This window comes from Pinus tabuliformis, chromosome 9 (genome assembly GCF_031772625.1).
Source record: "Pinus tabuliformis cultivar Carrire ecotype Pingquan chromosome 9, CPIR1, whole genome shotgun sequence".
NCBI classification, from domain to species: Eukaryota; Viridiplantae; Streptophyta; class Pinopsida; order Pinales; family Pinaceae; genus Pinus; species Pinus tabuliformis.
Window position 1 is genome coordinate 1,421,828,909 of NC_142307.1, and position 25,010 is coordinate 1,421,853,918.

Genomic DNA, 25,010 nt, shown 5'->3' on the forward strand with positions numbered 1-25,010 from the left:
AATTCGGGCATACCTGTGACCATCTTCCTTACATCATATGGGGCTTTAAAATGAAGGTTAGCAAATTTTCGGTGCCATAATTCGGATTGAAGAGAAGTATCACAAGTCATTGCTCCCAACAAACTTCCTCCAACCTAATAGAGACCTTCAGCCCTGAATCCAAGAGTGAATGCATCTCTTGGGTTCCTTTTCCAAACACGAACCTTCCCATCAATAAATGTCACCCTAAAACCTTTGTCTTCCAACGCAGAAATAGAAACCAAGTTCTTTTTCAAATCAAGTACATATAGCACTTCTTGTAAGTGGAGAGTTTGACCTTGATTTAATGAAGAGTAATAGTCCCAATTCCTTTCACGGGATAAGTGGCAATATCCCCAAGTATAATCTCCATATTTGTCTTTTTTTCAACCAAATTTGAGAGGGCTTCCTTATACCTAGTGAAGTGCCTTGAGGCACCACTATCAATCAACCAATGGTCCAATGTATCCGAAGGAGAGGCAATGGAGAGGGCAGAAATAAGATAAAATTCTTTTTGCTTTACAACATTAACTTCTTCAGGCCTGGAGATTCTCAACTTCTTGGGAGGACAACCATTTCCATTTCGAGCAGTGGGAGCATTCCTCTTTCCTTTGTTGTTGAACATGTTGTTCCTTTGATTGTCATTGCCTTTGTAGTTTTTGTTGTTGTTGTCATCATCTCTTGGAGTATCCTTTTTGTGAAGACAATCTCTAGCAAAGTGGCCAAACTTGTTACAATTAAAGTATCTTCATTTTCTTCCTTCTTTGAATCATAGCTTGAACCCTTGTCCATGATTCCTTGGACCAGCGTTGTTCCTTCTCTTAGAATGAGCAGAGAAGGTGGTAGAATTGTTTCAATTTGAGGGCTTGTCTCTTTCCATCATCCTTCTTTCTTCTTGAGTGAGTCTGGCCAATAATTCATCAAATCTCGGAATCATGTCATTGTTGAGGATGGTAGTGTTAAACACATCCCAATCTCTTTTAAGGCCTCAAACAGCAATAAGAGTGAGCTCCCTATCACCAATGACTTCTCCAATAGATAGGAGATCATTCTTGATCTCCGTAATCTTCATGAAGTAGGATTGGATGGATTCTCCTATATCCATCTTGATGCCTTTCAACTTGTTCTTGAGAAAGAGAACTTGATTTGCATTATTTACCTTAAACATCCCAACCAGTTTATCATACATCTCCTTAGATGTTTCCAAATCAGAATATGGGCAACCAAAGGCTTATGAATAGAATCAACAATAATCTTCTTAGCTTTAACCTCGCCTTTCTTGTACTTGGTTTATGCAGTAGCAGATGCATTTGAGGAGGCTCTGTTATTCTTCCTTTGACATAGTCCACGACATCATTTTCTTCTAATGTCAAATCTAGAGTCATCTTCCATGCATGATAGTTGGATTTGTCCTTGAGCTTGTCCTCGGATTTGAAGAAAGGTGTGGTCGTCATTGGGACTAGTTCTAATGACTTGTCCAATAGCTTCCCTTAGTGATTGCTTTGCTTCACTCTTGCTTGGGCTTTGTCTTCACTTGAATGTTGGAGTATCCTTCCAACTACTAATTCCTAATGCAAATGTGTGAAAATTCTTACCCCAAAGGAACCCCTACTACAGCAAATCTGAATCTACTTCACCTACTTGATTTTTTTAATATACATTAACCAATTTATTCTTCTGAATACTGAAGAAAATTACTTTTGCAGCCTACACTTCTTAAATATTTGATCTCATGAAACAAAAAAACAGAGCAAAGAACAAGATACATAGGATACACTTATTTTTGAACACAAAAGTCCCCGGAAAACCCTAATGCGGGAAAATCGGTGCAACAGTTCTGAGCGTTTATTATTATGCAGGAGAAATATCTGAATACAAATCTAGGATGCTCAGCTAGCAATCCTTTACAAAGAAAACAATGGCGGAAAATCTGAGTGAGTTTTACCTCACTTCACCCAGAATAATTCTGGTCGATCCGGCACAAGATTGGATACACCCGGCTATTTCTTCATTGGCTCTACATCAGCCCTGCGTCACCTTCTCTGCCCTCTACGTCAGCTCTGTCGACTGTTCCTGCAGTTCTGGATTCTGCGTGACAGGCTGCTTTTCTGCGTCATCTCTCTCTGCTACTGCGTTGTTCCAGCAGTTTTGGCTATTCCAGCAGTTCTGGATTCTACATGATAGACAACTTTTTTGTGTCACCTCTCCCGGCTACCGCGTTGCCTCTCTGCAAGCTCTCTCCACCTCTCTGTTTTGTATTTTCCGGAAAGTCTTTCTCCCTGATTCTCTCTGCCCCTTAGCTGCAAGATCTCCCCAATCGATTTTCCTCCTGAGAACTTCTTACCTCAGAAAAATTGATTTCCTCAATCTCTCTGTGTGTGTTTCCAAATGAACCCCAAGCCTCCATTTTATACTTTTCCTGTTGAGTCTTCAACGGTCGAGATTAAGTGACTTGATCCGCCTTCTAGATCATTCTCAACCATATTTTGATTAATACCCATTAATATTTTAATTTCCCTAAGTTTAGACTTAGGAACCCCATTAAAAATATTAATTATTTTAATAGAATACAATCCGAGTGGAATTTCACCAAATCGTTTATGGGTTCTTTAGAACTCATGTGCCTTAACCTCTCCACCAATTTTCAAGGCTAGAGCACTTACGATGCTACCAAAACCTAACAAAAAGCACTACAAGATTTTGGTAGTCCTAAAAGAGCAGCGATTACGAGCTCATTTTCTACTACAACTTTGTGTATTGCTTGGAGTTCATCTCTTATTCTAGATATCCTTACAAAGTATGATGATACAATATCGTCTCTTGTCATCCTTATTGTCCTTAGTTCATTCTTGAGGCTTGCTATTTGACCAATGTTCTTGATGGTGAATAATTTGGAGAGAGCCTCATACATTTCTTGAGCAGAGTCTATGTTGGATATGTATGGAATTAGATTGTCCTTTACTCCATATACTATTAGATTCATGGCCAAGATTTTGGTTTCTCTGAACTTCTCTTTCTTTGCTTCATCTGTAGGCTTCTTGACTTTTCCTTGAACAAGGTCCAAAACTTTGTGCTTAGTGAGGATAAGATCTATCCTCTTTTTCCATGCCCTGTAGTTGGAGGCTCCTTCTAGTTTGTTTTCTCCCTTCATTGAGTTTGTCATATTGCTATCTTCTACTCCTTGTGACTTTTCCTTGAAACCTTTTTACTTATATCTCTCCTTTCAATAGATCTTCAGTCTGGCTTTTTCCTTCTTCTTCACCTTAGCTCTGATACAACGTTAGAAAATCAGAAAGGCAGAAAGATTTTCTTATGTTGATAATTAGTTGTGATATCTTTATGTTCTTATTAACTTTCTTATGTTGTTCTTTTATCTTTGTTCCATCAAGCAATCATCAAAACAAAACACAAAAATCAATGACACCATATGTAGGCACTCATCCAAGGCTAAAACCCCTCTATAGGGAAAAACCCAATCAAACTCTTCCACTAGCAAATTCAAGTTGAGATAGACCAAGACCCTAGACCAAAAGACCTTCCTCCTCCGCCAAGTCAGTCCTTCCTTCATGTAGATGATTCTTGCCAAAGTCTCCAAGTACTAGCTTCACAGTTGTAGCTTCAATCTAGAATTTTGGTCCCCAACAATAGATTCACGGTCCCCGGCTACAGAATTTCAGCCCAGCTTCAGGGTTGCAATTTTCGACCCTTCCAACAGCTCAGCAGCTTCACATGTGTGAGAGAGAGAATTTTGACTTCTTGTGCTTGATAGAGACCTCTTTCTCCTTCGCTAGCCCTTTCCCCTTCTTCCCTTGAATTTCGCACATTTTCTTATCCCAAAAATTGCAGATCGAACTTGACGAGTGAGTGCTCCAAATGAAGTCGAGTTGCTACCTTTATATAGGAGATTTTGCCCCTCAATTAGACCGACTTGGTGGAGGAGGCCTAGAAGACCTAATGTACATAAAAATAGATTTCTTTCTTGACATATGAAGTCCAAGAAGGGTCTTTTACATTATGAAATGGACAAGGACACTTGACATAAACCCTAGAAGCCTACAATGGAGGCTTTTACCTAAAAACATTCCCATGCTTTAATAAGTCAATTTCTTTTAATAATAAAATTATTTTTCTTTCTTTTAACAAATACATTACATCATGACTCAAATACAATTATGAAGACCGACACTAGTTACATTCTTCAACATTTAGTTTATGTGAAACTGATTTATCTCATCCACTTGTAGCATTTTCAAGCTATACAATTGATTCTTCAAGTAAAGAATTCTTGTTTCAATTGAGGTTTCATATAGGATCCCTATTAAGTTTAGGTATTTTCTATGCTTAGAGCAATTTATTTCAATTTTCATAATTAGCTCAATATCTTTTCCAGATTAGCAATCACATCAGCATTAAAGTAAATTACAGATAAAATATAAAATAAATCGCAGAAGACAAGCCAAGACAAGAGGACACAAGATGTGGCGCTAGCCAAGGATAAACCCCAATGTGGTGAAACCCTTGATCAATTCTTCTTATATGTTCTTCAATAGTTCAACAAAGAGAGAGAGATAGTACATTTACAATTGAAGTCAACACTTTGACTTATCTAGATGAGAGCATAGATCATTTCTAAGAAGATGATACATGAGATTAGTTGAAGACAAGCTGCTTCAACTGATTCTCCAAGGTGACTCCTTCACCTATCATCGTGCTGCATCTCGTCATCATGTTGCGCTTCACTGTGCTGCACCATGCTGCACTCATCATCACAATGTTGCATCTCATCATGCTTCATCAATCATGACGGTACCCATCACTGTACTGCATCATGTGCCATTGCTACACCATGTTGCCATCCTGACCTATGTGTTCGCTGCACCTAGCTAGCTTGTTGTCCCTTGCTTGCTTGTTGTCCCTAGCATGCTTGTTGTCCCTGGCATGCTAGTTGTACTTGTTGCACTAAGTATCATGCTGCTATCCCAATGTGTTATGCTAGCAGCACTATGAACTTGCTATATCATACTGTTGTACCTCACCATTGTGCTACCCCTCATTATGCTATGATACACTTCATCGTTGTACCCATCATGCTGCAGCATTCATCAACATGCTGCTGCAATATATCTGCTGCTTGCAACATCATTTTGCTTCAATTTATCATCATTGTTTTCTCCATCCAAGTGACTGTACTATTATCAACACAGTCCTAGCATATGCTACCTTACTGGATAGACTTCAACGTATACCCTTCAACACTCTTCTCCATGTCATACAAGCCGCTTTCATACCTTCCTTCCTCCATGGCTATGACTGGGGCATGCTTGAATAGTCTTTCGTTATATCACCTGGAGGACTACAGTTAGGGCAGCACAGAGCTTCTCCATAGGGCAACGTATAGGGCAGCGTAGGGCTCTCCATAGAGCTGCGCATAGGGCAACGTAAGGCTCTCCAGTAGAGTTGTGTATAGGGCAGCGTAGGGCTCTCCATAGAGCTGTGTATAGGGCGGCGTAGGGTTCTCCAATAGAGCTATGTATAGGGCAGCGTAGGGCTCTCCAATAGAGCTGTGTATAGGGCAGTATAGGGCTCTCCAATAGAGCTATGTATAGGGCAACGTAGGGCTCTCCATAGAGCTATGTATAGGGCAGCGTAGGGCTCTCCACAGAGCTGTGTGTAGGGCAGCGTAGGGCTCTCCAATAGAGTTGTGTATAGGGAAGCATAGGACTCTCCAATAGAGCTATGTATAGGGCAGCGTAGGTGTAATATTCCTAATTAGCCATGGCTAATTGGAATATTCAATTTTGCTCAATTTTGCCTCCTATAGTTATTTATAAATAAAAAGGTGAGGAAAAGGGGGACATAACTCACCTTTAGAATAAAGTCACTTCCTAGTAGCACAACGTTGTGACTTAAAGGGGAGCCAAGGGGGCCAAAGGACCATGCAGAGATGGGGCCCACGCAGACACTTGGAGGGACTGCACAGATGGAAAGGAACACGTGGCAAGAAAGGGACTGCGTTGGAGGAGGTGGGCCTTGGGATTGAGAGAGAGCAACGTTATAAAGGAGAGGGGAGCCTCCTCATTTTGTCATTCGATTATGTGCATTTGAGCTAGTCACTTCGACTTAGAGCACGCTGGCTGTTTAGCTGGTCTACAGCACTGTTTAGTGCATCGAGTGTCTACATTCGGAGATCTCACCCTTAGCCCCGGGGGACTTCGAGTGCCTGCCCGGGCAAGGTAGTTTTCAGTAGTCTTTTGTAGGACTGATCTTTGGAGGGAGGAGGAACTGAGCATTTTGGATAACTGCACAGTCTTGAGAGAGGGACGCAATTCTTTTGGTGGGAGTTCCGGATTGAGGGTTTTGCGGAGGATTTGAGCTGGGAGATTGAGCAGGGGATCAACCCTTGCATATTGGAGGATTTTGGCAGAGTTTTAGGTGGAGTTTTGGAGGATTCCATTCAGTGGTAGCACAGAGCCTTGAGGGACAGCGTAGATCCCCAAGGGGGTGATTTTCGGGGGTCGGCTATTTCAGAAAAGCTTTCTAGGTTTTTCTGGGTTTCTTGAGTAGAGTCAGATTCCAGAGTTTCAGCATTTTCTAAGGAGGGGAACAGCCCCAAATCCTCATTTGATTTCCAGTAGTGGCAGCAACACGGCAGTTCTCCAGCAGCTTGGACGCAGTTCAGAGAGAGGCCATTCCTTTGCTATTCTGAGTGTATTTCTTCACTTGCCTTGTGCAAGTCGAGGTGCTACTTGTCTGATCACCTCTTGTACTCTTTCCATTACTCAGTATAATAAAATGGCTTCGCATTTCTCTCTGCATTTCTTGAGTATCTTCTTATATTTCATGTTCACATTATTATATGTTGTACCACTGTTATTTTTATCACTTTGAGTTTGCTGGTCACTATATCATTTGGACGTGTTTGGTTGGAGTTTACTTGGGTTTGAGGGGCAACCCGGAAACGGGATATTACAGTAGGGCTCTCCATAGAGCTGTGTATAGGGCAATGTAGGGCTCTCCAATAGAGTTGTGTATAAGGCAGCGTAGGGCTCTCCAATAGAGCTGTGTATAGGGCAACGTAGGGCTCTCCATAGAGTTGTGTATAGGGCAGCGTAGGGCTCTCCAATAGAGCTGTGTATAGGGCAGCATAGGGCTCTCCATAGAGCTGTGTATAGGGCAACGTAGGGCTTCTCTTTTAGACCAACAATTAGATCTCTCCTTGTTGTGTTATGTAGGCTTCTTTCACTGCGTTAAAATCTCCTCCATGATAGCGTTAGGATCTAGGCCATCCTCTAAGGCAACGTATCCTCTTTAGATCTCTCCTCCCACCAAAACCCAAAGACAAGTGGAGAGGAAGAGATCTTATTAAAATTGGCAACTAGGGCCAAACTTCATGTGGGTCATTTTATTCATGGCTGATAATATTTTTATTAGATTCCTCTCGTCGAGAGGTGTAGGATTGATCTAAAGATCATCCGATTCCAATAAGTATTCATGGAGATATGAATTTACTTTGAATATGGAATTATTATCAAGCCAACCTACAACTTATGTAGGCTCAAGAAGCCCAAACGTCATGTCTATTCCACCTCTACGTTTTAGTATAAATAGAAGAGGACTTCAAGTCATTTCTACACACACTTGGATCTCTTCCTCTCTCTACTTGTCTTTGGGTTTTATAGTAGGAGGAGAGATCCTAAGTTGAAGCCGATGATGCCGATGATGCCGATGATGTCGTTGAAGCCGATGATGCTGTTGATGCCGATGATGCTGGTGAAGCTGATGATGTCGATGAAGCCAATGATGTCGGTGATGCCGATGATGTCGGTGAAATCGATGATGCCGGTGAAGCCGATGATGCCGGGGATGCCAATGATACCAGGTGAAGCTGATGATGCCGGTGATGCCGATGATGCCAGGTGAAGCCAATGATGCCGATGATGTCGGTGAAGCTGATGATGCCGGTGATGCCGATGATGTCGGTGCCAGTGAAGCCGATGATGCCGATGATGCTGATGTCGGTGATGCCGATGATGATGATGCCGGCTGATGTCGATGATACTGATGTCGCTGATTCCGATGATGCTCATGCTGCTGATGCTGATGCCGCTGATGCCAATGCCGCTGATCTAGGGTTTGTTGCTGCTGATGTAAATCAGATTTATGTACTATGTGTCTCTGCTAAATTATTGAAGATAAAAGCAGATTTGATCAAAGGGTTTCCCCATATTGGGGTTTGTCCCTAGCTAGCCGCCACATCTTGTGTCTCTTGTCTTGGCTTGTTTTCTGTTGATCGTTTAATGTTCTATCTGCACTTTACTTATGTACATGTGATTATTAATCTGTGGATAATAATAAGAAAGATAAATAAACTACTCTAAGCATAGAACATAACATAAAATTAACATGGTATCAGAGCTGAGGTGAAGACAATGCCCAAGCAAGAGTGAAAGAGCAATCACCGACAACAGTTGGGACAAGACAAAAGGATTAATGGGTTCAAATTCATCGAGGGTGAAGTGGAAGCACAAAATATTATCAAAATGGCGCAGCGGAAGTTTCTGATGGCCCACTTAAAGATCACTTCATTGGGAAGTTCAAATCTAAGGGTGTAGGGAATGTTACCCCTCAATTGAATGAAGGTAACTCGATTCATTTAGAGAATCTATTTTATGTACCTAATCGCAAGAAGAACCTGGTGTCCATTTCAGCAATGGAAGTCAAAGGTTACAAAGTGGCACTCATCGATGGAAAGGTACGTGTTTGAAAATAGAATTTTTCAAAGATGTTTTTGATTTCAGGGTTGTATCAAGTTGCGGGAAGTCCACTGGGGACCATGTCCATTGACACATCACCGGAGGTCTATGAGTCAAATGGTGACAAGGATGCCTGAATTCAAAAAGAGCATGAAGGTACATGTCTGAGATGTACCAAAGGAAAATCTTACAAGGGTACCATTCCCCTCATGTAGCAAGTCCACAGGTTTGGAACAACTTGTGGAGTTTGAGATTCATGAACGAGAATCTCATGTATACAGGTGGAAGAAAGCCCTCTATGGCTTGAAGCAAAACTCCCCTGGCGTATTATGAGAGGATTGATAGCTGTTTGATGAAGTTGAGATTCACTAGGAGTGAAACTGATCCAAACCATTACCTGAAGGTTGTGGATGATAGAGCTCTCATACTGGCACCTCATAAGGATGACCTATTTCTAACAGGTGCAGACCCTCTCATTTGCAGAAGAGGGAGTTGGATTTCGAATGTGGAATGATAAACTACAAGCCTGTGACTACCTCAAGGACATTAACTTTCAGAAGTTATATGGTAGTGATGTTGGACCAGATTTGGGAAATGCCTCTGAGTTTCATAAACTCTATCATGTTGATGTTCTTGGTGAACTTCTGTCCAGACATATGTTTTACAGTTAGCATGGTGAGCTCATATTTGGTTGAGCCTCATTGGATTGGTGCCAAGAATCCTTTGAGATATCTTTGGGGCACAATCTCTCACGGATTGAGATACACTGCTGGAAATATGAAAACTGCATGATTATTCGAACGCTGACTAGGCAGGCATTGTGGAGGATCACTAGAGCACTTCCCAGTGCTGGTTCTCTTTGGATTATGCTATATCATGGATGAGCAGGAAGTAGAAATCAGTTGTTATAAGTACCGCCGAGACCGGATACATAACTACAAGTGTGACCTCGTATGAAGTTGCCTGGTTGTGGAAACTCTTCAGTGAATACACATGATGAATACCATTGTGATTCTCTCTGACAACCAGAGGTGGGATTCGATTATTGAGGAATCTCGTATTCAATGATTGCTCTAGAAGATAGACAGCAGATACTGCCTTATCTGGGATATGGTAAGTCGATGAGCAAGGAGGCTCCATCGCACTGAGATGATGTACATGTCAGAGCCTCAGGGAAAGATCAAATTTGTAATTTTCCCGAACGACTTGGAGTTGTCGAGAGACCCTTGTAAAAGGGTCCTACATGTTGCATACATTGAGCTCTGGGAGCTCTGGGGGCTTGCGGTTCTTACTAGAGCAACATACAACCACAGGGTGACTCACCCTCTCCTTGTGGTGTGCACTGTGAACAAGATGATTCGCTCTCTTGTGGAACAAGAGGATTCGCTCTCTTGTGGGACAGGATGATTCGCTCTCCTGTGTAGCAGGATGATTAGTTCTCCTGTGAGGTCTAGATGATGTGTTCTCCATGACGATTGCGTAGCAGGATGATTAGTTCTCCTGTGAGGTCTGGATGATGTGTTCTCCGTGACGATTATGTAGCAGGATGATTAGTTCTCCTGTCACCTGTGAGGTCTGGATGATGTGTTCTCCATGACGATTATGTAACAGGCTTATTAGCTCTCCTGTGAGGCTTGGATGATGTGTTCTCCATGGAGATTGTGTAGCAGGATGATTAGTTCTCCTGTGAGGACAGGATTGATTAAGTTCTCCTGTTAAGGCATCCTACCCATGCAGTCTGGGACTCATGGGAAGTACCTCTCATCTGATCAATAAGCAAGGAAATGAGGATAGGGACCATAGTAGTACCAATGGACGCATCGTTGTATCTACCGTACTCCCTATGCTAGGATCACCTTCATTGATCTGGGATCAATGATACTTGTTTGGAACTAGTGGTAAGAGTTGTACCTACTATGACGCTGACTTCGGGTCAGTTGAGACTGGTCTGGGACCAGTGGTACATACTCTGAGACTGACCTTTGGTCAGTGTAGTACTGGTCTGGGACCAGTGAGAGTGGTACATACTATGACGCTGACTTCGGGTCGGTTGAGACTGGTCCAGGATCAGAGGTACACTCTCTGAGACTGTGATACTGGTCTGGGACCAGTGGTAGGAGTTGTACCTACTATGATGTTGACTTCGGGTCAGTTGAGACTAGTCTGGGACCATTGGTACATACTCTGAGACTGACCTCTGGTCAGTGCAGTACTGGTCTGGGACCAGTGAGAGTGGTACATACTATGATGCTGACTTCGAGTCGGTTGAGATTGGTCTAGGACTAGTGGTACACTCTCTGAGATTACGATACTGGTCTGGGACTAGTGGTACACTCTCTGAGACTGCGGTACTGGTCTGGAACCAGTGGTAGGAGTTGTACCCACTATGATCCTGACCTCGGGTCGGTTGAGACTAGTCTGCGACCAGTGGTACATACTCTGAGACTAACCTCTGGTCAATGCAGTACTGGTCTAGGACCAGTGAGAGTGGTACATACTATGAAGTAGGACGCTGACTTCGGGTCGGTTGAGACTGGTCTGGGACCAGTGGTACACTCTCTAAGACTGCGATACTGGTCTGGGACCAGTGGTACACTCTCTAAGACTGCGATACTGGTCTGGGACCAGTGGTAGGAGTGGTACCTACTACGATGCTGACTTCGGGTCAGTTGAGATTGGTCTAGGACCAGTGGTACGCACTCTGAGACTGACTTTGAGCCAGTGGAGGATGATACTGGTCTGGGACTAGTGGTACGACTTTGGGTTGGTTGAGACTGGTTTGGGACCAGTGGTACATACTCTGAGACTGACTTTAAGTCAATATGATACATCCTCGATCATTTCTTCTTTTTCATAATTCAGACAAAGCAGAACAAGCAGAATAGATCAGAGCAGGACAAGGGTCAGGCTGTACAAGGCAGTGCATTTGATGGATGAATAGTAGTGACCAACAGACAGATTGCAGATGAATTTCTCCCTAGTTGAGAGGGAGTGTTAAAATTGGCAACTAAGGCCAAACTTCATGTGGGTCATCTTATTCATGGTTGATAATATTTTTATTAGATTCCTCTCGTCGAGAGTTGTAGGATTGATCTAAAGATCATCCAATTTCGATAAGTATTCATGGAGATATGAATTTACTTTGATTATGGAATTATTATCAAGCCGACCTACAACTTATGTAGGCTCAAGAAGCCCAAACGTCATGTCTATTCCACCTCTACGTTTTAGTATAAATAGAAGAGGACTTCAAGTCATTTCTACACACACTTGGATCTCTTCCTCTCTCTACTTGTCTTTGGGTTTTATAATAGGAGGAGAGATCCTAAGTTGAAGTCGATGATGCCCGTGAAGTCGATGATGCCTGTGAAGACAATGATGTCGGTGATGCCGATGATACCGGTGAAGCCGATGAAGTTGATGATGCCAGTGATGCCGGTGAAGTCGATGATGCCGGCCGGTGAAGCCAGTGATGCCGATGATGCCAGTGAAGCCGGTGATGCTGGTGAAGTCGGTGATGCCGATGATGCCGGTGAAGCCGATGATGCCGGTGAAGCCGATGATGCTGGTGATGTCGATGATGATGATGCTGGTGATTCCGATGATGTCGGTGATGCCGGTGATGATGATGCCGGCTGATGTCGATGATACTGATGTCGATGATGCTGATGTCGCTGATCTAGGGTTTGCTGCTGCTGATGTAAATCAGATTTATGTAGTATTTCTCTCTGCTGAATTATTGAAGATAAAAGAAGTTTTGATCAAAGGATTTCCCCATATTGGGGTTTGTCCCTGGCTAGCCGCCACATCTTGTGTCTCTTGTCTTGGCTTGTTTTTTGTTGATCGTTTAATGTTCTATCTGCACTTTACTTATGTACATGTGATTGTTAATCTGTGGATAATAATAAGAAAGATAAGTAAACTGCTCTAAGCATAGAACATACCATAAAATTAACAGATCTCCAAGAGGATGTGTGTCCAAATGACTTTCAAGGCACCTCTATTTATAGTAAAACGTTGAGCACAAGTGGGGTTTATTTGGTTGCTAGCCAACCTTGACAAATTGTCCCATAACACAAATAAATTCATATCTCCATGAATACTTATCGGAATTGGATGATCTTTATATCAATCCTACACCTCTCAACGAGAGGGATCCAAGAAAAATATCAGTTGCCATTAATAAGATGACCCACATGGAGTTTGGCCCTAGTTGCCAATTTTAACACTCCCTCTCAACTAGGGAGAACTCCATCCACTAATCCATATGTCCGACTGTACTATCTCTGCCATCAATGCCTTGCACCGCTCTGCTCTGCTAAGCTCTGCTTTGCTGAACCATGAAGAAAAAGAATTGATCGAGAATGTCTCATACCATTCTCCACTGATCCGAAGTCAGTTTCATCTTAAGCGAGTGTGTCATATCACTCTTATTGACTCGAAGTCAGTTTTATTGATCCCAGATAAATATCACAAGAGAGTGTCTCAAACCACTCATACTGATCACAGATCAGTTTCATTGATCCCAGATCAATGGAGGTCATCTTAGCATAGGGAGTAGGGAGTACGGTAGATATAATGATGCGTCCATCGATAGTACTATTATGGTCCCTAACCCCATTTCCCTGCTCATTGATCAGATGAGAGGTACTTCCCATTAGTCCCAGACTACATGGGTAGGATGCCTCGACAAGAGAACTAATCATCCTGTCCCACAAGAGAACTAATCATCCTGTCCCACAGAAGAACGAATCATCCTGTCCAACAATCGCCATAGGAGAACTAATCATCCTGGCCCACAGCAGAACCAATCATCATGTCCCAAAGTCGTCACGGGGTATCACGAGGGATGGTTGAACCTTTCACCCTGTACATAGCTTACCACCAAGGGAGGGTGAGTCGTCTTGTGGTCGTCTGTCGCTCCAGTAAGTACCCCAAGCCCCCGAGAGCTCCTAGACCTCAATGCATGCAACATGCGGGATCCTTATAAGAAGGTCTCTCAACGACTCCAAGTCATTCGGGAAAGTCACAGATTTGACCTTTCCCCGGGGCTTTGACAAAATGTCTGCGACCTGTACATCAGTCTCAATGCGATGGAGCCTCCTTGCTCATCAACTTACCATATCCCAGATAAGGTAGTATATGATGTCTATCTGCTGGAGCAATCATCGAATATGGGATTCCTCAAAAATCGAACCCCCCTGGTTGTCACAAAGGATAACGGTGGTATTCATCATATGTACAAACAGCTCACTGAAGAGCTTCCACAACCAGGCAGCTTCATACGAGATCATACTCGTAGCTATGTATTCGGTCTCAGCAGTGCTTATAGTAACTGACTTCTGCTTCCTGCTCATCCATGATATCGAAGTAGAACCCAAAGAGAACCAGCACTGAGAAGTGCTCTAGTGATCCTCCACACTACCTGCCCAATCAACATTCGAATAATCATGCAACTTCATATTTCCGGCAGTGTATCTCAATCCATGAGAGATTGTGCCCCGAAGATATATCAGAAGATTCTTAGCACTAATCCAGTGAGGCTCAACCAAATATGAGCTCACCAAGCTAACTGCAAAACAGATGTCCGGACGGAAGTTCACCAAGAACATCAATGCAAATGAGTTTATGAAACTCAAAGGCATTTCCCAAATCTAGTCCGACATCATCTCCATATAACTTTTGAAAGTTAAGATCCTCGAGGTAGTCACGGGCTTGCAGTTTACCATTCCACATCCGGAATCCAACTCCCTCTTACTTCTGCAAGTGAGAGGGTCTGCACTTGTCAAAAATAGGTCGTCCTTAGAAGGTGTCGGTATGAGAGGTCTATCATCCACAACTTTCAAACAATGGTTTGGATTGACTTCACTCCTAGTGAATCTCAGCTTCATCTAATAGTTATCAATCCTCTCATATCAAACCCAGGGTGATCTGCTTCAAGCCATAGAGGGCTTTCTTCCACCAGCACACATGAGATTCTCCATCATGAATCTCAAACCCCTAGGGTTGTTCCAAACCTGTGGACCTGCTACATGAGGGGAATGGTCCCCTTATAAGATTTTCCCTTCGATACATCTCAGACATGTACCTTCATGCTCCTTTTGAATTCAAGCATCCCAATCATCATCTGACTTACAGACCTCCGGCATTATGTGTCAACTGACATGATCCCCAATGGACTTCTTGCCAACGCTGAACTCAAAGATAAAAGCATCTTTGAAAATTATATTTCCAAACACGTACCTTTCCATCAATGAATGCCACCATGAAACCTTTTGACTTCCATTGCCGAAATGGGCAATAGGTTCTTGCGATCGCGTACATAAAAGAGATTCTTGTAAATGAATTAAGTTGCCCACATTCAATTGAGGGGTAGCATTCCCTATACCCTTTCTGGGATAGGTGGCATCGACTCCAAGTATAATCCCACGGTTGTTTCCATCTCTACCAAATTCGAGAGAGCACCCTTCTATCCGATGAGGTGCCTTGAAGCACTACAATCAATAAGCCAGATTCCCAAAGAATCTGAAAGAGAGGGCCAATACAAGATAACGCTTCTTTATCTTATCAGAAACAACATTTGATTTTTCATACCTAGGGTTCCTTGCTTTCTCTAAAGAGTCGGTCATTTCCTTGATGACCTGCATTCCCTATCATTCCTCTCATCATTGAAGATGTCCCTAGAATGATTGTTATCATCATCAAGTGATGTGTCCTTGCCATTCAGACACTTCTTCGCACAATGGCTGAACTTATTGCAACCAAGGCATCTACCTTTCCTTCCACCCTTAGATCCGAACTTCCCAATGAAGTGATCTTTAGGTAGGCCGTCAGAAGCTTCCGCTACGCTATTCTGATAATATTCTCTGCTTCGATTTCACCCTTGGTGAATTTGAAGAGGGATAAGGAATCCACTGATCCTTTTGTCCTTTTCCAACTATCTTCAGTGATTGCTCTTTCACTCTTGCTTGGGCTTTGTCTTCACCTCAGCTCTGATTCCATGTTAAGTTTAGGTATGTTCTATGCCTAGAGCAATTTATTTCATAAACATAAATCGCAGAAGACAAGCCAAGACAAGAGGATACAAGATGTGGCGCTAGCTAGGGACAAACCCCAATGTGGGGAAACCCTTGATCAATTATTCTTATATGTTCTTCAATAGTTCAGCATAGACAGAGAAAGAGAGAGATAGTACATTTACAACTGAAGTCAACACTTTGACTTATCTAGATGAGAGCATAGATCATCTCTAAGAAGATGATACATGAGATCAGTTGAAGACAAGCTACTTCAACTGATTCTCCAAGGTGACTCCTTCACCTATCATCGTGTTGCATCTCGTCATCATGCTACACCTCACCGTGCTGCACTCATCATCACAAAGTTGCATCTCATCATGCTTCATCAATCATGACGATACCCATCACTGTACTGCATCATGTACCATTGCTACACCATGTTGCCATACTAACCTATGTGTTCGTTGCACCTAGCTAGCTTGTTGTCCCTTGCTTGCTTGTTGTCCTGAGCATGCTTGTTGTCCCTGGCATGCTAGTTGTAGTTGCTGCACTAAGTATCATGCTGCTATCCCAATGTGTTATACTAGCAGCACTATGAATTTGCTATATCATACTGTTGTACCTCACCATTGTGCTGCCCCTCATTATGCTATGATACACTTCATCGATATACCCATCATGCTGCAGCATTCATCAACATGTTGTTGCAATATATCTGCTGCTTGCAACATCATGCTGCTTCAATGTATCATCATTGTTTTCTCCATCCAAGTGACTATACTATTATCAACACAGTCTTAACATATGCTGCCTTACTGGACAAACTTCAACGTATACCCTTCAGCACTCTTCTCCATGTCATACAAGCCGCTTTCAAACCTTCCTTCCTCCATGGCTATGACTGGGGCATGCTTGAATAGTCTTCCCTTATATCACCTGGAGGATTGCAGTTAGGGCAGCACAGAGCTTCTCCATAGGGCTACATATAGGGCAGTGTAGGGCTCTCCATAGAGCTACGTATAGGCAGCGTAGGGCTCTCCATAGAGCTGTGTATAGGGCAGCGTAGGGCTCTCCAATAGAGCTGTGTATAGGGCATCGTAGGGCTCTCCAATAGAGCTGTGTATAGGGCAGCATAGGGCTCTCCATAGAGTTGTGCTCTCCATAGAGTTGTGTATAGGGCAGTGTAGGGCTCTCCAATAGAGCTGTGTATAGGGCAGCATAGGGTTCTCCATAGAGTTGTGTATAGGGCAGCATAGGACTCTCCAATATAGTTGTTTATAGGGCAGTGTGGGGCTCTCCAATAGAGCTATGTATAGGGCAGCGTAGGGCTCTCCATAGAGCTGTGTATAGGGCAGCGTAGGGCTTCTCTTTTAGACCAACAATTAGATCTCTCCTTGCTGTGTTATGTAGGCTTCCTTCACTACGTTAAAATCTCCTCCATGATAGCGTTAGGATCTAGGGCAGCGTATCCTCTTTAGATCTCTCCTCCCACCAAAACCCAAAGACAAGTAGAGAAGAAGAGATCGCCAAGAGGATGTGTGTCCAAATGACTTTCAAGGCACCTCTATTTCTACTAAAACGTTGAGCAAAAGTGGGGTTTATTTGGTTGCTGGCCAACCTTGATGAATTGTCCCATAACACAAATAAATTCATATCTCCATGAATACTTATCGGAATCGGATGATCTTTAGATCAATCCTACACCTCTCGATGAGAGGGATCCAAAAAAAATATCAGCTGCCATTAATAAGATGACCCACATGGAGTTTGGCCCTAGTTGCCAATTGTAACAATCCCCAATGTTTCCCGGGCTTCATAAGCATTATTTGCATCCTGAACATGCAGGATAAGATCATGCATTATTGTTGAATTAATGACCACGATTGCTTTATGATTCCATCAATGTTTGTTGGCTTTGTTCATTACCAAATACACGTGCCCATAAGTTTTAATATATTAGGATGGCTTTTCTCTATGTTTGCAAGGAAAAACACTTCTTCTTGTTAACACAAGCTTGTTTGGTCGGTGTAAAATGATGTTGTTAAGGAATCAACTATGTTCACTGTGGCTTAATATCATATTTTTGTCCCCTAATTTTATTGCAAAACTCTATGAATTTTGTGAAGAGATACTTGTTATTGTGTGGATGCACAAAAACCTATTGATTTTTTGTTGGAAACCTTAGTTGAAAAAGAAGCCCTAGGACATTACACTTTTAGAGTCGTCTAAGTTGGCTAAATTCCATTGTAATTTCCTAGAATGGGGAAGTGCATGTCTTCCACATGAATATAATAATAATGAGAACATCTTATCAAAAAACTAAAAAATGTCTCCACCATTTATAACCTTTATGGGATCGAGAACATTGTTAAAGGCCTCTTTTTTTAAGTTTTAACAACAAAGCATGGATAGGATGCATAATTTTCTAGGACCAATCACCAGCCAACATTGACCACCATATGTGCACACACGCACAGAATTTAATCAAAGTCTCATTAAAAGAAATAATTTTTATTTTGTCATGGTAAAAGTGCCACCTCTATGGATTTCAATTAAGGAAGAAATGCATCGAGTATACCTTTTCAAAATGCCGCCACTAATGGGAATCCCTTGTCGTTGACTATGCATTTGCCTTCTTCAAAGCACAAATATATGGGGCAACACAACACCATGAACTTTAAGCCACAACATCTCTCTCTCTCTAAAGGGCATTTCCTCTACTCAACTTCCCTTCCTTCCGTGTAGCTCTCATCTGCTTCAATGTCTGTCTTCGACTTTGAAGATGGAAATACATCTTGATTAAATTATTGTCACATGCATTCGGGCTCCTGCACTATAATATTGCATCAACTTTTGAAATATCTGAGAACGTTATGTCACCATTTTAGACATATTTTCGTAAAATAAAGGCGTGGGCTAAAGGGACAACAATTTGGCCATTTTCCTTTGTTGGCATCTTGGCGACCCTATTGACAACTATTACGCGTCTATATGAGTCCTCCCCTACCCTGTTTGGGATATTTTCTACACGAGCATATCCAGGACACTGATGGTTGCCTTCTTCACCAGGTCATGCCCGTCGCTCCTACCGATTGAATGATCCGATGAAGTGTTCGGATTGCGTCGACGATGGCGGTTCGCCGCCATCGACGTCGTGAGAAGTTCATTGAACCTTATCATTTAGAGGAAGGAGAAGCCATAACAAGGTTACCGTAGGTGAACCTGCGGTAGGATCATTGATAGCAAGGGTTTTCTTTTTTGGTTCGGGTTGGTTGGGTGTCGATTGCAATGTGGGACTTTGTGGTGCGTCTCTAGGGGAGTGGGTTTGGTGTTTGGCGGGAACATCGTTGGTTGCTTGTCTTGAGGTAACGCTTGTTTTTTCGTGTGTGCTTGCAAGCCATGCTTGTGCTTGTCCCACCCATCCTTCGTGGGCTAAAGGGACAACAATTTGGCCCTTTTCCTTTGTTGGCATCTCGGCGACCCTATTGACAACTATTACGCGTCTATATGAGTCCTCCCCTACCCTGCTTGGGATATTTTCTACACGAGCATATCCAGGACACTGATGGTTGCCTTCTTCACCAGGTCATGATATCTATTCTACTCTTTGCTGACGACGTGGTCCTCCTCTCCTCATCTCCAGAAGGATTACAGAGGCAGTTGGATGCCTTAGCTTTGTTTTGCGATCTTCGACAGTTGACGGTCAACCTAGGTAAAACCAAGGTTATGATCTTCAATGGGGTGAAGAAAACTTTGGACCTTCACTTCCTATTCAGAGGGGAGGAGGTTGAGATCACCAGCACGTATACGTACTTGGGGGTGCAATTCTCAAGTCCCCACTTCAGTTTGCGGCCAGCTCTTCAACCTCAGATCAACAAAGGATATGGATCCTTAGCCCTTCTCGAGAGACAGTGCTTTCAACATCACTTCCAGGACATCTTGTCCAAGATGAGCCTCATGGACACCTTGATTCGTCCCACTGTTCTATATGGCTCAGAGATTTGGGGGTCGTCTTTACTTGAGTCGAATTGGGCTTCAATTGAGAGAGTCCAAACTCTTCTTCTCCGCCGCATCATTAGATGCAAACAGACAATACCTTAGCACATCATCCTTGCAGAGTTTGGAGCTCAACCCTTTCGCCTTGAGACAGTCTTCAGTTTGGTCTCATTCTTGCATCGTATCCGGGGATTTGCACACTCGATAAAGAGTAGGGACCGTTGCCCTTACTTGGTATATTGCTCTTCTGAGAATATTGCTTGTCCTACCCCCTCGGACCAATCTAGATGTTGGTTTACACGAGTTTCAGATCTCTTATAGTCAGTGGGCATTCAATTGGATCGTTTCCCTCCTTTCCAATATTCCTTGGACGCTCCCGGTCACCTTCTACCTACTAGACAAGAGTTGAACAAGATCATCAGGGAGAACATCTACAGGCAGTTCGTCCAAGTCACTTAGGTCAATCCTCCGGGAGGGTTGCGCCCAAAGATGGCCTTCTACACTGAGCACTTCTTGGAGTTGAGAGACAAGCTCATTATTTGACCCCAGTATACGTTTCACCACTGGATGCATGCTCTTCGCATTCCTCTAGGCCAATTCAGAGTAGGTTCTCATAGACTTCGGGTAGAGACGGACCACCAGATTGATAGGCCAGACAGAATTTGTCAAGTATGTCATTTACAGGAAGTAGAGACCGAGGTGCACTTCATTTTTGGATGCCCTATCTACTACGAGATCAGAGGAAGGTTCCATTGCTTGTTCAGAGACTCTCAGACCCTCACAAACTTTTTCAGGTATCCTGATCAGAGATGTTTGGCCCTATATATGCAAGAGGCTCTTAGGTTTCGAGCACATATTCTTCAGCCTCTTATCAGAACAGACCCCACACAAAGGATCACGACATTTTTCAGGGTACTACCTTCAAAGTCCAAATAGGGGCACAAAGAGAACGATTGATACAGTTTCATATCCAGACTCTAGACCAGTGAGGATCCGTGGGACCTCACCCTCCCACATGAGACCTCAGTAGCTAAACCATATCAGATCTGTCCCTAGGAGACGGACTAGGTCCTATAGACCTCAGTGGTGCACAAATTCCCCTAGACAACGAGTTATTGGACAGTCCGTACCTCCCACTGACCCTTCATCAGGCCAGCGAACTTTGTGGAATTTCTTTCAATGCTCTTCAGTCAGTCTCGGATGTTAGGAGAGATGGGTATGATCCTCTTTGTCAAGCCATTCCATACATTGTATCTTTTATGTTCCTACATTGTACCAATTATATTCATGCATTGTATTTTTTATAGGAAACCATTTGGTTCTCCCACATTTTATGGACATCATCGTACTCAACAATCCCTTTGACCTACTTTGTGGTCATTTGTTGGACATAAATATAATTATCTTATCTTATCTTATCTTATCTAAGTGTCCTCTGTTGTTTTCAACATCTTCCTTTGATTTTGGCATAAGCCACGCCGTAAATTAAAAAGACTCTGCCCATACCTAGAATTCGACATTATGCTGATCTTTTTTTTCCGCTTGGAAATGTATTTGACAATTGGTGATAAATTTGGCACGTCAAATGTGGCAAGCATACAAATGTTCAAACTATCGATTCGATATTCAATAATTCCAATATTCATTATAAATTTGTATAGGTGTAGTAACTAGTACAGGTAACTCCAAACTATCATGCATCTAGCATGGTGACTAAATTGTGATAGCAGCGCTGGAAAATAGCATGGGTTTATTGGGTTTTTGTTACTTGATTTGGAGTTTGGACTTTAGACCTAATTTTATTAATGGAGTAAGTGAAATTCAAGTGTGGGCAACAAATTCAATAGTGTTTTCAGTCCTTGATTGCATCATTAATAGATTTGGACACAAATCTGTGGGAAATTATAGAGGGTTTCAATAACATGGCTTCTACTATAATTGAACGGCCTGTGTAGTTATCAGTCCTAAAATACTACACATCGTAATCTCTACCAAATTTTCAATTTATATCATCTGGTTACAACTCATATATAATACATCTCTTTCTTCCAGATTTTGAAGTGCTAAACTGCTCCAATTTCTCTATCTTCTATGTAATAATAATATTCCTTACCCCCACCTTATATATATGATACCAAAAAGTAAGTGTAGAAGTTCAACAAAGCAAGTGTGATCATGGAGATTTTAGCTAACTGTTGCAGGTACCATAGAAGTGGGTTGGGCAATGAAGGTCAGAACTCAGCTCCTAATTCCCTACCATAATCCCAGTTACTCTAATTTCACCCTTTCATCTAAAACCTTTTGACATATCCTCCATGCTCTCATTCTTCCCATTGTCTTCGTCTGTAGCATTGCCACTGGTGCACTCCTTGACGTAGGAGCATGCTAGGATAATAAGACCAAAGTCTGTGAGAGTGAGCAGGGCACCCCCTTTATCCAAAATTGTATGGCCGAAATTTAAAGAAGATGTATGGCTGAAATTTAAAGAAGACGAAAAAAATGCAATGGTGAAATTCACATATCACAATACAAAAGAAATTGACATCTATGAATTTGCGTAAAACATGAAATGAAAGGCATGGAAAACGCAAGACCATCATCAAATTTTTCAGTTGACAGGTGAATGGGATGTGAAATTCCAGGCATGCCTTTGCAGTATGATTTCCTTGGGTAGCTGAGTTGGCAGCCATACGACAGGACAGTTGTTTCAATTGCTGCTTTGTCTCAAATTCAAATTCAAACATTTGAAGCTGGCCCATTTGCCTCTGAATTTGTTTCAAAAAAACTCTGTTTCTGTTGTGGTCAAGCTCTGTTCTCTGTCATCCCTTTAAGCAACATAAATGAGGTTGCCATTCCCCTCACTCTTTCTTGACCCACAAGCAAATTTCTCTATTGGGATTGATTTTGCTTCTAGAGGTAGCGGACTGCTGGATTCCACATGCCAAAGATGGGTGAGTTCCTTCCTGTTTTCAAATTTCAATATTCTATTCATCAAATCGGCATTTCTTATTTTAAAACAGGAAGAATTCTGATTGTAGAAAAACGTTTCTGGTCTGGCTTAATCCATCTCCTACTCCAGCATAATGTTATTTCATTGAGTCATCAAATATGACAATTCACACAATTTGCTTCAACTTAAGTGAAGAAGGATAGCGGTATTGCAGTTGAATCTTACCTATCCTATCCAAGTCCTTATAATGTATTGCAGCTATGTACAAAACATTACCTACGAAAATACTACTGCTCCTCATGATCTAGTTACATTGTTTTTTTTTTGTATCTAGAGGAATCGACAACGGAGTTGGTCTCTTACTCGCATGACACGGGGTCGATTTCAACTGCTACCACTATAACCTCTAGGTTCCTATGTATGCCTCTTCCGCAAGCACAAGTGAACTGAATCAGGGGAGATTGAACTTTGAACCTCCTCACACATAGGACTTCATTTTCATCCTCATCGCCAATTGAGCTGCCCCGAGGGGCTAGGATCTAGTTACATTATTACCCAATAAATACGATAACGGGGTTGGTCTCTTACTCGCGTGACACGGGGTCGATTCCAACCGCTACCACTATAACCTCTAGGTTCCTATGTATGCCTCTTCCGCAAGCACAGGGGAATTGAATCAAGGGAGATTGAACTTTGAACCTCCTCAGACATAGGACTTCATTTTCATGGTCATCGCCAATTGAGCTGCCCCGAGGGGCTAGGATCTAGTTATATTATTACTCAATAAATACCACCAATATTTTTTTATGTGGAAAGATATCTTTATATTTCATATGAGGAATAGACATGTTCCGGTCTTATTCTCAACAACAAAGCTCAAAGCCATTACATCAAAGCTCATCTTGTCACTTGCGGAAATTGAACGAACGTGAGTAAGACGATAACAATGATTCCTCCAAATTGAAGGTGAGTAAGACGATAACAATGATTCCTCAAAACCACTTAAGACAAACCCAATTAATAAGTATAACCAATACTTATCATAAAATTTCATTTTTTTTGTTTTACAGATACGTTTGTGTGTAAACATTAGAATGCATTCAGCGCTGGAATTACTTATTGGATGAAACTTATCCAGAGGCTTTACCGCTCCCAGGCAAGAAAGTTCTCTTTTTTCGACATCTCCACCGCGGGATGCACTCCATATTCAAGGCTTCCTGACTATATATAAGTAGAGCCAGTGGTTGGATATAGCAAACAAATTGACCAAGGATTATGATGCCGCGATGAAACGGCTGCTTTAAATGTTCAATGCAGAAGCTACAAGGAGCAATCATCCTACAACCCAGTTCTTATAATTTTATTCTCTGTGTAATTGAAAACGGCCGAACCTACTGTACGTTAAAAAACCAATTGTGAACACGGAAGCCATCTTCTTTTCTTCTTATCTTTTTTGTTATTTGAAATGATGGGGAACAATATCACTGATATACCGCAAGTTTGGTATTGGGTGCAGAATTTGGGAGACGAGGTCTGCGTGCTGTGGTACAGAGGCGTTTAACATACAAGTGAAATGTGGGAAATGGAAGGCAAAGGAAAAAGACAGTGAGGGTAAAAACTGTTTGTTCACAAGGTTCCAAATGCGTACCTGTCTTGAGATGGGACTCACTCCACTAAGAGATTGAATGCCATCTTTGCTCACCAAATCTGGAACAGAAATTCATCCCAATTTAATCTTTTATCTATCCGACTCGGCGATGGCATACATACGCCTCCTACACCCTAATGATACATACTGCATAAAGCCTTTATCAGAGCGCATTGTCACCATGGTTTTTTATGCTGTTTCTTATCCTCTCTTTTCAAAGCTCCATTTCCTTTCTGTCAGTGTATAATTTTTAGTCCAGACAGACGCTCCGATCTGGAGCAGTTTATGTCGACCTCACACTGGTCACTTTTGTCAGAAGCGTGTGTAAATTAGCTGCCACCCCACCCAAATAATCCGAAAAGCAGTTGTCTATAACCCTACTTTTTGAAAGTCTTTTCGGCGGGTTTTTCGGTTTAAATCTGGCAGGAATTTATTGGAATCGCATGTTTGATAGCTAGTTTCTGCACAATGAAAGCGTCAAAGGGGTTTTTCAGGGTGCTGAATCCAAATATGCAGTTAAAAAACCATTTTAACTGCAACAAATCAAGATTTAACCTCAAATCTCCATCTCCAAAAAGTCACATTATAGACAACTCCATTTGAAAAGTGTATGGTAAACTCGTGTA

The 25,010-nt window shown here is 42.2% G+C and overlaps 1 protein-coding gene across 3 annotated transcripts in view; it reads right to left on the reverse strand.

Annotated features, from left to right (window-relative positions):
- Positions 1–24,710, reverse strand: part of LOC149153871 (inositol-pentakisphosphate 2-kinase-like) — a 173,892-nt gene extending 149,182 nt beyond the window's left edge. For 2 of the 3 annotated variants that reach the window (XM_089438002.1, XM_089438003.1), the window contains exon 1: positions 24,385–24,707. The gene's annotated coding sequence lies outside the window, so the exon portion shown is untranslated. Of the gene's footprint in view, positions 1–24,384 lie in introns of all 3 variants that reach the window. The other variant, XM_089438004.1, reaches the window with a different exon arrangement.
- Positions 24,711–25,010: the final 300 nt, after the last annotated feature.